Source organism: Asterias amurensis, chromosome 8 (genome assembly GCF_032118995.1).
Source record: "Asterias amurensis chromosome 8, ASM3211899v1".
Classification (NCBI taxonomy): domain Eukaryota; kingdom Metazoa; phylum Echinodermata; class Asteroidea; order Forcipulatida; family Asteriidae; genus Asterias; species Asterias amurensis.
This window is the reverse complement of record NC_092655.1, coordinates 23,143,630-23,157,706: the sequence shown is the minus strand read 5'-3', so window position 1 is coordinate 23,157,706 and position 14,077 is coordinate 23,143,630.

Genomic DNA, 14,077 nt, shown 5'->3' with positions numbered 1-14,077 from the left:
TCTTGTGGGCAAATGGCGAATTAAATCCCACAACCTTGATAGCAAACACCCGTAGATAGCTTGGTATTAGTCATCTATAACCCTACTGTTAAAATCGTCGGGAAACTTCACTCCTATAAAATATGATCTTTTGGAAATTGGTGGAACGTTGCTTTTTTAAATAACCGATTCACGGGGATTTTATTTAATTCCACACCTTGTTTTGTTTGTCAATCAAAGCATGGAGGAATAATTATTCCTCCATGATCAAAGTAATAGTCATCTACAACTGAAATCGTCTGCTCTTCTTTTAAATAATCGATTCACACATGGATTTGTTTTAATTCCACAAGTTGTTCACATTGTTTTGTTTGTCAGTTATAACAATAAACAGATCGTGACGTCAACAGTATAGTGAATAAACATCGTTCTGAGCCATTTTCGTGAATCTTTCTCGGAAGCAATAATTGTTTTGTACACAATTAAAAAGTGCTTTCTCATGTAAAGTCAATAATAACACTTATTGGTTGAAAATATTAATTTGAGCAAATATCACCTTGCCGTTTTCGTTCAAGTAGGTCTTCAACAGTGAATTTGAAAGTTGTATACAAGCATTTAGAAACATCATAAGGAGAAAGTTTAAACTGGACCGTTCTCATCATGAATGTTCCCAGCGTGGCCCACGTAGAACAGTATCCTCATAACACACACACAGTGTACGAATCGTCCTTTGTTTTAAGAATAACATTTGATTCGATTTGAACTTGTTTCGTATAAAAAAAAACATCGCCCTCGCGGTTTAGCAATCAGTTGGCCTAGATTTTTTTTTTTTAAGAACACATTCCTGGAATCAAGTGATGGAGGCAACATTATTTGACCATGGAGGAAAGGATGTTGGATTTGCTAATCTTTGAGTAATTGTAGATACAGACCAATTGACAAGCAGCTGATATTTGAGCTGCTGTTGGCATTTCAGAGACGAACTAAACACCTCCAAAATACTTCAATTTGATCCACATGACGTTTGTACATCGATTGGATTTCAACCTATTGATGACATTGTAAACCCTCATGGCAGTGTAGTATTGTTACAACATACAAGCTGTAATAATTTGAAAATATATTTATATTTTAATTCTTGTTTTGAAGTTGACTTGTATTTTTGTTTCTCCTAATTCAATATTTGCCCTTTTAAAAGTTTAACCCGATTGTGCACATCATGCAGGCCTGTCAAACATGATCAAACTTATAATGTTCTTTTGTATGTGTAGGCCTACTTCACAGCCCATCTGCTTGTACATGAGCAAAGAGGCGCATCAACATAAGCCAAGGCCACGTGTAATTTGAATCACCCACACACATTCAAGGATTTGCTAACTGAAGCCAGAGGGATTGAATGTCAGTCTTTTGGAATGAATGATGAGTTCACTCTAAAAGGCGCAGTTCAAATCAAACACTTTTTGAAAACTGCAACCTGGCTATCTCCAAGGGGGGGGGGGGGGCTACCCGTATCCATGCTCTTATCATATTATCTGGATATCGAACTTCAGTTTTTTTCTTCTGACCAAAACAAAGCAAAAGCATAAGAAGGATTAAACGAATCGTGTCACGCATAATACGAGACTAACTGTGCAATAAACAGGGCATAGAAAGACGGTCCAAACACGCAACCTTGAGGCACACCATTTTGGAAGCTCAGTTTCAACAGATCGCCAGATACTCGTTAACCTTGATTGCTTTCAAACGATAACTCGCATCAGAAACTATCTATACCAATCCATCCTTCTCTTCCCCAACCCTCTTCCTCCGCTCCTTTGCACCAAAACAACCCAAACCCACCCTCCCCCACTAAATCCATAATACAAACAAAAGAAACCAAACCAAAACAAATATACTGCAACGTATTTGCAACCTCGTCTGCCTTCCTTCCTCATTTCAGAGGCCGAAACCATTTTATCAAGTCAACTGAACAATGAATGTTGTTTATCCATGTGTCTCTTCTTTTGTACATGCCCCACTCACAGTCAAGGTCTAAACTCCACATTATGTGTTCAGTTGACTGACTGCATACATATCAAAACCATTTTGTCCTCATTTAAATATATAGGGGAACAAGTTCAAACCCAGATTCAATCTTGTAGTTTTCTATGAACAAAAAATACTACCCACATACAATGATGAAAACCCTGTTATTCGATGGCCTTTTTAGTGAAAACGTAAAGCTGTTTCTGCCTTTTCGGGATTTTGTGTACTTTCTTATGAGGCCTAAAAACTTTCAATTAGGACAAACAAGTTTCACAACTTGGGAACATGATAAGGGTAGAGAAGGCATTACACTTTTAAGGGTGTAAGATATCAAATCTGACGGCTGGCGAGAGTTTGACTTTTGGTATAAATAATGTAACATCCGGACGCCTCGTTGACGTTCTAGTTGATTCTGAGCCTCATTTGCCGACTGAGGATCGAAGGGCCGTGGTTGTAGTTTGGTCCCTCCACAACCCCCCCCCCCCCCGACCACACTCCCCTGCTGAAAGGTTGTGCCGATATGCGTTCATAACAGTAACATTATTTCACTTTCTCGAAAGAAACTAAGTTTAACCTCCATGCCAAAGAAATATAAGTTATCTGTTGGTACGATTGTTATACTGCATCATGTTTTTGTCGTTAAGTGATGTTCTCCTTCATTTTTATGGAGTCACAGAGTTGTGTTATTTTTGTTTTACCCCAAGAGGTCAAAATAACTGACGTCGATGGGAGCTTGCAAGCATGTCATTGGTTGTCGTTTGACTATTCACCACGGGAAATTGAGGTAAATAATGGATGTAATGCAATGGGTAAACATGCCTTGTTGTTTGCCACACGTTTCTATTTATACAAGTCGTTAGGAGAACGTCAACGTTGGTAAATGTCATTATCAATCATACGTTATATGGAATGTCATCGATTATTAAAATGTGTGTTAATGTACGGTTTCTAGGTCTATTAAAGACACTGGACACTATTGGTAAACTGTCAAAGATCAGTCTTCTCACTTGGTGTATCTCAAAATATGCATAAAATAACAAACCTGTGAAAAGTTTAGCTCAATTGGTCTTCGAAGTTGCGAGATAATAATGAAAGAAAAACACCTTGTCTCACGAAGTTGTGTGCTTTCAGATGCTTGATTTCGAGACCTCAAACTCTAAATCTGAGGTCTGGAAATCAAACTCGTGTAAAATTACTTCTTTCTCGTAAACTACGTCACTTCAGAGGGAGCCATTTCTCACAATGTTTTATACTATCAACCCCATCACTCGTTGCCAAGTGAGGTTTTATGCTAACAATTATTTTGAGTAATCACCAATAGTGTCCACTGTCTTTAAATTGTTTTTTTTTACCACACAACTACGTTGTGACAACGCTGTGGTCTTATTCTTTTGGGAGGTCTTGTTCTCGGTACGGGTAGTTTGTAACGCTGGTCCCTGGCGATCTCTTCCCACGGATTCATATCACACAAAGCAAATTTGCGATTTTATTACACAGTTGCGATTTCGTTGCAAACGACCATCGTTTACAAAGCTCGTGTGAACGGGTTCATACAACTTCCCAAAACAGTTTTCTTTAATACGCGATTAATGTTTTGGGTTTGATACCAAACCTACAATGTGTGTTGTCATAACTTAGGTATCATGTTGTCGGGTGGTAAACGTTCGAAAACACTTTCAAATGCACAGCCCGATTTTCGGAGAAAGAATATTGTTTTTGTGGGTTTTTTCTCTTGACGTTTGTTGACAGTTGGTGCTTGTTCAAAACGAAAACACACAAATACTTTCTCTTATGCTAATAAAAATACACTAAATACCTGCAACATGCAATATTGTTTGCACAAAACTGATCGTGAGATAAAGTCGTAAACCAGACAAGTGCACTTAATTAACTACTAACTGGAAGGAGCGTGCAACACCTCAAGGCTCATCCAGTTTTCTCGAATATTTAAAAATAGTTATTCAAAATCTAATTGCAGGGGCAAAGTCGGTCAAAAATCAGATTAGCTTTAAAAACAAGCTCCTTTTGTATTGATCGCCATAGTTTTTTGCTTGGGAAATGTTAACCCATGTAACGGGTTTTTTTCTTCTTTACAAATTTTGGTTATAAAACAAAAACAGCAATGTTGGCCAAAACCAATCGATTACCATATCTAAAAGGTGTTTTTGTAAAAAAAGAAAATGTAATGTTAATTTTTATATGTTTATTTAGATGTTCAAAGCAAAAACAACAAAGCCTTTCCCGTAGACGAATCATCGTACCTAACTTCATTATGCCCATTCGAGTGTTTTTGATAACCGCATTTAGTGGGTCACCAAGAACCTATGGAGAGGTAATTTGCCACCTGTAGGAGAATCTCATTGCAGATATTTAGCTCCCCACCAGGTCATGTCCCAATTCAAAATCCACTACAAAAAAGGTACCTGGATTGTTTGAACCGCGGCCGGGTACGACGGCGTTCCGTGTAGTAGATCAGAGTGCCCTCTGCCCTTTGTACAAATAAAGTTCACCATCTTTGACAACAGTAGGATTTCAAACTTTGCATACAATCCAATCTAGTCACGTTTATTGTGAGCACATTGTACATTTCACGCGCAAATTCTCATTGACGAGTTGTGGATGTTCTTAAAAGAACTAGTGGTGTATAACAACTCGACGTTTCGATTTGTACATGCTCTGATCGTCATCATGAACACCACGCATCGGAACATTGATTCCTATGTTGGATTACAGATAGTTCCCATGACGTTACACAGTGTAAAGTTGGCCGGCCACTTATTATGGAAAAAATTGAGAAAACAATTTCAAATGTACAATTGAAAGCCCGGTTCATACCTCATGCGAATGCAAATGCGATACGATTTTTGACGTCAAATGGCTGTTTTCGCAGCGAATGTTTCGCAGGAGTTGCCCTCTGTAAACACTGGTGCACACCGCAGTCGTTTTATAGGCCCTTGTATTGTGGTTTGGTGTGAAGTTTGTATTATGCAGCAGCCATTTTTAGCCCTCCCCATTTAATTCAATATTTTGCCGAACCAAACAGATAGCCCTAGGCCTACCAGAAAAGCATGAAGGTCTGTCCCCTGTTGGTAGTGAGAACCAGTGTTTGGACCAGCGCGGTGCACTTACTCGCGTCCATCCTTTCCGCCATTTTGGAAGTTTAAATCATTGATTTCCATTGGTATAAATGGATAATTTATTCCCATTAACATTTTTTGGAGATCAATGGTAAGAACAAGGAATTGACTACCCCAAAAGGGCGGGCATGGTAGACGCATTGATCTCCAATACAGTGACTAAATAGATCGATGCGTAGATATGCATGGTGTGGAATTGTGTTATTTACCTCATTCAATGGGTCAATATTACTGTCCTAGACGGGGACTGGGCCGATCTTAGTTGGGACGAGTTAACTAACTTCGGAGGGAGCCTTAAGTTTTTAATATAAGACTTTGTGAAATTGACACAATCATCATGGTTGAATGCTTAGGGCCTACCTACATGTACGAGAGAATGACACTCAATACTTTTGGGAAGAATACAGTTAAAAAGTTATTGGTATTTGACATTCCCGTTTCGAGTTGGTCATCTCGGGCGTTCCCAGTAAGCTCTTCACTAGTCCCAGGGTCTCGGGATGAAAAGAAACATCTTCAACACAAGAGACGTCTTTGAATTCTAGCCGCCCCTTAATTCCCTTTGCTCTTTCACGATGCATTCTTCAATTCACTTTCCCATTATACCATAAAATGCTACTCTTTTGTAACCCCAGATCGCATGAGAATGATTGATAGAGTTCTCGAGTTTAGGGATCTTCATTTTGTCTCAAGGATTTTGAGTAATCCAGGTTGGATTATCGGAATTTAGTGACGATAACTCGTTGTGTACGATTAGCACCAGCGAATGAAGGTCGGTGTGTCTTAGTGCATCAATAACGTCCACTCGACAATAATGTCTTGATGTTTCTCTCCACAATTTAATCGCTGAGTGGCCTTGTTATGTAAAATTACATAAAGGTGTCTGAAGTCCCCAGTATTAATTTTTGTTTTTAATAATGCATGCCCAGGACTACTGGAACTTGTCGTCGTCGTTGTTGTCGTTAGCGTTGTTGTCGTTGCTGTCGATGTTGTTGTTATCGTTGTTGTTGTTGTCGTCGTCGTTGTTGTTGCTATTGGTACTGAATTATGCACGGTTGTTGACATCACTCACGAACGCCTTGTTTGTCTAGTTTGCTGTTGTTGTTGATGTCCTTGTTGTTTGATGTTCTTGTTTTTGTTGCTGCTGCTGATGCTGAGGTTATTGTTCTTGTTGTAGCAGTTGTTGTCGTCGTCTTCGTAATTGCAGTTCCAAAAATTGTTTGATAACAGTTAATGCCACTTTAACGACACTTTTGCGTAGTTCCAAGTACAACTGCGCATGAAACACCATTCATAGAAAAACAACACGAACCCTCCGCCGACAAATCTTCAACTTTTTCCCGCGCTGCAATTCAACAATATTCCAGCACTAAAATTGGCGGCACTGCATGTCACCATTACGCCCCCAGTTCGCCCCCAACAGCGTTCATCACAGTCAGGGTCGGAGGGCATTTATTTGGAAGTGGAAATGAACCTAAAATCATCGTTTCCTTTCTTTCGTTTTGGAGATGGTTTAGGCCGATTTTTAACTCAATAATAGTTGAGGCTGGACCTCATCCGAAGAGTTACCAAGCCACGTTATGATGAACAATTGCATTGGAATGTGCTTGGTGGGTTGGTGTAGGTGTGTTGTTGAGCAATTTCAGAACTACTGTGCTTTCTTCAAGCATGCTTTTTCAACAAAACCCTACATACGTTGTTGGTGGTCTTACTGGGAAATAAAAGCCAACCATCAACTTGTCAACTTTTCTGAAGCTTCAGTACTTTAATCGGACCCGGGATTATTAATAGCAAGGTTCCCTTTAAAACTCCCATGATAAAAGTAGGCTGGTTGACGACCTGACGTCGCTCTTGTTTAACCAGGACTCCGGGAATGATCATACTTTATAGTCAGTGACGTCATCAATCAACCAGGATATAGAATAACCAAACAAACACTCAGACTGCGTTTCTTCAGGGAACGAATCCCTTTTATAAACCTCGGCTTTGGCTTCAGCTTTGGCTTCGACTTCGGCTCTGACTTACGCTCTCGTCCAGTCTGTTCAATCATAGAGAAAGGACCACAATGAATACCCGTTACGAAAGAGGACGTCGTTTTGGAAGAACCTATTCGAAGCCGCTAGCCGTCGTTTCGAAAAGGGACATACATTTAGTTTTTAGTTCAAAATGGCGGCCGTTTAAATTTATTTTTACGATTGGGCCTGTTGATGAATCTTAAGCAGTCACAATACAAAACATCTTATCCACTCGAAAACATTGCCGTGCAGCAGGTATGCTTGATTAGTATTGACCTTTTTCGGCTCCAAACCCTCATCCGGTGCAGTGTCTAATGTCTTTGAAAAAAAACAACAAGAAAATAGCAACAGGGACTAAGAAACTATCAACAGCGTTATGCCCAACCCTTTATTCGTCGTGTCAACTCAACCTTACAGTTGATATCAAGGATTATTTTAGCTAAAAACAATGTAGGGCCTACCTTTTGGGTTCGTCATGTTTAGACTCATTTTTAAATTCCTTTGGTTTTTGGAAACCTTCGATTGTTTTAATCCTTAAGATATACACGAACAAACTAACATGGTCGCGTTATTTGAGATATCACCGACAATCATTTTGCTTGCCGAGAAACCAAATCTGTATTTCACCACATAAATAGTCGGCATAAATAACTTTTTTAAATTTTATTAAACATACTTTTGAGGCACCTGTTTTTCAAAATCCCAAACCTTAAAAAGTCCTACACACCGGAAAGGGGGACCAATTATAAATCACCATTCATTGAAAGAAACAGCCCCCCTCTAGCACCGACTACTCCAACAATAGCTCCTAATATCACTTTAGAGTATCAACATTATCCCAAACTCACGAACCGTGACCTCTGTTGACCTCCGTCGGCCCACCTGAAGTGCCGTGAGCCTGCTGGCGCTCTCTGGTGGAATTCCAATGTATCAAGTTTGTTTTAAACTCCTTCAACCACAGCAGTATTCTCTTCTCTTCTCTTTTTTTACAGTTTTTTTAATCCAATAAATAAGAAATCGAAACTGTCTTGAAAAATTAGAACTGGCTTGGTCCGGACCTGGGGCTGGAAATGGAGACCACTGCTCCCGGGGCTCGACGCCATAAATCCCTAGTTGTTTTGTAGCGAAGGCTACGACAATACAATTGGTTGCTGGAGTACTTCTTGTGAATGAGAACATTTTTGATAGAGTTCTGGAGAGAGGTGTTTTTTTTTGTTTTTTTTTTGGGGGGGGGGGGGGCGCTGTTGTTGTTGATGTCGTCGTCGTCGTTGTTGCTGATATTGTTATTGTTAGTTTTGACGTGTTTTGTTGTTTTGTTTTTTTATTTGTATTGAGACCATTTTGAAAGATCTGTTTAAAAAAATGTTTGCCTAAAGGTTTGACGAGTAATTGAAAATAATCTTATAAATAGAAATGCAAAGTTAGTCGTGTGTTTGACACCTACATGTAACTCAACCATGTACATTAACCTCATACCGAAATGTAGACGTTTACATTTTGTTGGCGGGGTCGTGGCCACGAAATACATATTTTACCATTAGCATTGGGTGTAATACTTTGTGAATCTTCAATATTGTTTGATGTTGCTGCCTAACTATAAACTCCTGGTCAGAATTTGCCTGACCCATCTGGGGTCTCCTGACCCCAAAATTGCTCAAATTTTGTTCCGACCCGGATTCTGCGTCAATTTGATGCATTTCTGTCTGTCAGTTTGATGCATTTGTGGGTCAATTTGATGCATTTCTTGGTCAATTGGATGCATTTCTGTCTGTCTTCTTGATGCATTTGTGGGTCAATTTAATGCATGTATGTGTCAATTTGATGCATTTCTGGGTCAATTTGCTGATTTCTGGTCAACTTAATGTCTTTCTGGGTCAATTTGACACATTCTTTGTCATATATTGACAAGAAATGGTTTAGGCCCACGGGATCCGGATATCCGGGTCAATACTAGACCTGACTCTAGTCCCATCCCGTGAGAGTCCTGTTATTGTCAGGGCCATCGCCTAACCTAAGAAAACTCCCCAACCTGTGCCGTGCCGCGGGATTGGGACTTGACCATCCCGCAGTTCCCTGATAATTATGTAAATGTATGTACTTATGCATATGCAAACATTGCTGCGTGATACAATCAAACGCTTAAAAAAAAACTCGTTAATTTTTTATTTTTTTTATTTTTTTTGAGGGGTTAAGTACTACGTTAAGAATTGAAACACATTTTTTAGTAAACAATTAATTACAACAAAACACACTTAAGGTTTATTTTCTTTCAAGGTAACGTTGTAATATTCATTTGGGTAGTGTTTGCACAATTTGAACTTCGAATATTAAATTGGTAAGTGCAAATCAAGGACTTTGAATAATTTACTGACGGGGCAGTGCTTCAACACTCGCATTGATTTTGTACTTCTCCCCATTTGGAGATTGTTCGATAACAAAGTGCAAGATACGACCCCGTCAAGTCTCATTCTCAGGACGACGATAGCTGTATTTTGACGGCGGATATGCTAAGGGACCTCTCGCATGAAAACGGGACTTGGGTTAAGTCTATTTCAATACCGACTGGGGATGTTTGAAAGTGCAAGCATCGACCCATTTACGAATAAACTGGCTCTTAATCTTAAAGTTATTTCTGAGATGCTTCAACGCGGCATCGTCAAACTAGTTTATAGTTGGATGTTATGGTGATCACAGATGTCCTATAATTTGTGTAAACACTAAAATGTGACTTCTTTGAAAGTGCACTTATTTATAAATTAGACCTATCTTGGGCACGGTTCTTAAAGGCACTGGACACGTTTGGTATTTACTCAAAATATAATTAGAATTACTTGATTGCTTTTGCTGTGCTTTTTGATGTACTTGTATTTGCTGAGGTCAAATAAATAATAATAATAATAATTGGTATCGAGCAATGGAGCTGTTGATAATATAAAACATTGTAAGAAACTACTGCCTCTGCAGTAACGTATGTTTGTTTTAGAAAGAAGTAATTTCTCACTAAAATATTTGAATCTGAGAAAAACTTTAAAGACAGTGGACACTATTGGTAATTGTCAAAGACTAGTCTGCACAGTTGGTGTATCTCAACATATGTATAAAATAACAAACCTGTGAAAATTTGAGCTCAATCGGTCGTCGAAGTTGCGAGATAATAATGAAAGAAAAAACACCCTTCTCACACGAAGTTGTGTGCTATCTGATGCTTGATTTTGAGACCTCAAATTCTAAACTTGAGATCTCGAAATCAAATTCGTGGAAAATTACTTCTTTCTCAAAAACTACGTCACTTCAGAGGGAGCTGTTTCTCACAATGTTTTATACCATCCATCTCTCCCCATTACTCGCAATCAAGAAAGGTTTTATGATGATAAATATTTTGAGTAATTACCAATAGTGTCCACTGCCTTTAAACCTGAATCCTTTCTCAGGTATCTGAAAGCACACAAATGTGTGCAACAAGTTAGTTTTACTTTCATTATTTTCTTGCAACTTCGATGACTAATGAAGCCCAAATGTTCACTGGTTTGTTATGTTATGCATGTTCAAATGAGAATACTGGTCTTTAACAATTACAAAAGGGCAAGTGCCTTCAAAATTGAGAAATCACAGATGTCATATACACACTAAAATGAGACTTCCTTGAAAGTGCACTTATTTATGAGACATCTCTTTGGCGTCATTCTTACAACTCATGAACTCTCAGAATCGCTGGCAAAGCTTGATGACTCCTGCGTTTTCAACTTGATGTACTTTTTGTACTCTTCCAATCAGATTATAAATTCAGAACAACAAATTCAGGCGATGTTGGTTAATTTTGGTGTCCGGGAAATTATTTTATTAGCAAATACATTTTAATTAATTGGAAAGTACACTGCTTGGTAAACATAAAGCTCTGGCTTGATATGATGCATAACAACAAGTCTGTGTGCAAAGAGTTCATTTATAAATATATTTATAGGTTTATCTTTGATTAATGGATGGGTTAGTTTCTTTAAATTAAAAAGGGGATGAACAAGTTACAGTGCCATCCTTAAAAAAGCATTAATCAAAAAATAAACCCACCAAAACAGTAAAAGCTTTTTTCTTCTACTAATTTTCGGAAATGGTCTTAGTAGTATCGCTGTGCAATTAATACAAACAATTAGATGACAATAGGTCTCTCTATCACAAATTAAACACAATCTTGCTGAACTTGTATGAAGCTTTTATGGTAACATTGCTTACAGTCTTGTACATTGAACTGCGTCAGATTTCACATACATCAACAGTGCTTCAAATTTATAACAAGATTTTGGTTGTTTCCAATGACAAATGGTATCGATGACATAACAGAACTTGACCTGCGGTTGCTTGAAGAATTTTAGGGGGCCTTATTTTGGAGGGCCCGCCCATGTGTCGCAGTCCCAGTGGACAATAGGTGGGTCGCCCCCGATGATGGAATTATCAAAGATACAAGAATTACCCCTTCCCCCAAGTCTATATTAAAGGCACTGGATACTATTGGTAATTACTCAAAATAGTTGTAGCATAAAAAGTAACGAGCAATGTAGGGCTGTTGATAGCATAAAACATTGTGAGAAACGGCTCCATTTTGAAGTGACGTAGTTTTCGAGCAAGTGGTATAACTTCTCACCCATAAAGCTTTTTAACGCATCTGAATTTTTAAAAAAGCATTTTTTGCAACATAGGTGTTTTTTCTTTCATTATATTTTTCTGGAACTTCGATGACCAATTGAATTCAAAATCTTGAAGATTCGTTATCTATAATCTATGCATAAATGTTGTGAGAATACTGGTCTTTGACAAGTACCTAAGGTGTCTGTACCTTTAAACAGTCATATGAGAAATTGCAGCTGTGGTTTTAGAAACCACCCAATCAGTTCACTTTGCTCTCTTTTGTGATTGTACATTAACTCTAGAACTATCAAATTGTCAACTTCATTTCCAAAGCTGTGGTGTATAGTTGTTTACTGCTCTGCTATTCTATAAGGGGTCAATTCCGCAGGCGGCAGGCGCACTTGGCTCGGGAGTAGGCCTACGGTGTACCCTTTTTTTCAAAAGGAAAAACACAGATTTTTTAATACTATTTCCAAAGTGCCGTATCAGGTTGTATTGCCGACCTGTTGTTATCAACTTCAGACCCAATTCATCACCAGATTGTAGATTCATGAATGGTTTGTATAAACTGTTAACCGTGACGCAGTTGTAGGTATTGCTTTTTATTTTGTGGGATTTGAGGAATTGCAAGCTGAGGTATTAAAGGAACACATTGCCTTGGATCGGTCGAGTTGGTCTTTGAAAAGTGTTTGTAACTGTTTGTTATAAAATGCATACGAATAGCAAGATGTTTTAAAAGTAGAACATAATGATCCACACAAGTATCACTCGAAATTGCGTGGTTTTCCTTTTACTTCGTCCACTAACACGGTCGGCCATTTTATGGGAGTCAAATTTTTGACTCCCATAAATGGCCGACCGTGTTAGTTCGCAAAGTAAAAGGAAAACCACGCAGTTTCGAGGCAAATTTGTGTGGATCATTGTATTCTACTTTTAAATCATCTTTCTAACCATATTATTTTATAGCAAACGGTTACAAACGCTTTTCAAAGACCAACTCGACCGATCCACGGTTCCTTTAATGTATACCTTGGCTGCCAGGTAGATTTTGTTCTTAGGAGTTTTGTCTTGAATTGGCTACCGCGGAGTACATTTTCGGAATTCGGGAGACTTCTCAGTTCTGCAAAGAAATGTCCTGCTTTTTAAACTACTCTGGGTGGAAGGTTTATAGTTTGTTTTCTGTGTAAGGCTATACAGATCGCAGGGAGTGGAATCGGTCTTTCTTTTAGGCCAAGGGAGGGTCCGTGCTAGGGCAGGGTGCCAAGTCGGTATGCTTGGGGGGAAAAGCTGCTTCTCGCCCAGTGACTGTCTCGGTCGGTGGTGTAGCCCTACCGCAGGCATACAGAATTATTGTTAACAAAACCCGAATAGGTATATAGGCACGGTTTCCACCCTCAAGGTGCGGGTATAGACTGGGCAAGTTTATTTTAGCTGAGATAATGGGTTTTGAAAGACGAGAGAGGGTACCTGACGACAGAAAAACCCTGATGTGAAATGGATACTTTTTAGACCCATAGAGGAAGGACCAGACCTCGCTCTGGCTCTTAATGGTAGGACCTTGCCAAATGACTAGACGGCCAAGTCGGACTGTGAATAATTATGATCAAAGTACTACCGCCAATCCACCAAGAAACACATGACGTCAACCAGTTCCAAGTTGCATAAAGCCTATACAGAAGCCCAAAACTTGGGCTCAGGGAAATCCTGCTTTAGCAAAATAAGGTTACCAGCCAACATTTCATGTAGTTTACATTGTTGCAAATGGTGCCCACTCCTATTTTTTGCCTAGCAATCATTATAAAATAATAACTGCAGAACACAGCACTTTTCGATCTCTGACTTTCATTGCATGATAAGTCTGACATTAAAACTTTTCTGTGATGATAGAGAAATAGCGCACTGACGGTCCTCATTTATCGCACAATTACATTCATTCACGATTAGTTTTCTCAGCTGCCTGCAAAGAAACAGAAATAAACACTGACAGATTTATTGTTTAAAGAGAGAGAGAGGGAGAAGTACTCTGTGTTTATGCATTTCGACCTCCATGCCGCCAAAGATCATATACAAACACTCTCACAATGATGTATACCGTTATCATTTTAATCGATTATAAAGTACTTTATGAAACAACTGTTTATTGTTTGAAGAAACAAAGAAACTCGACGTGGAGATACGCCTTTCTTAATATTTATGCATGAAGTACGTAACAATGCTAATCTAAAACGAGGCGATGGGCGCAGCCACTGCAAGTGGTGGGGAACGTGGGCCCATAGCCTCATTTTGGGTAAGAACTATGACGTC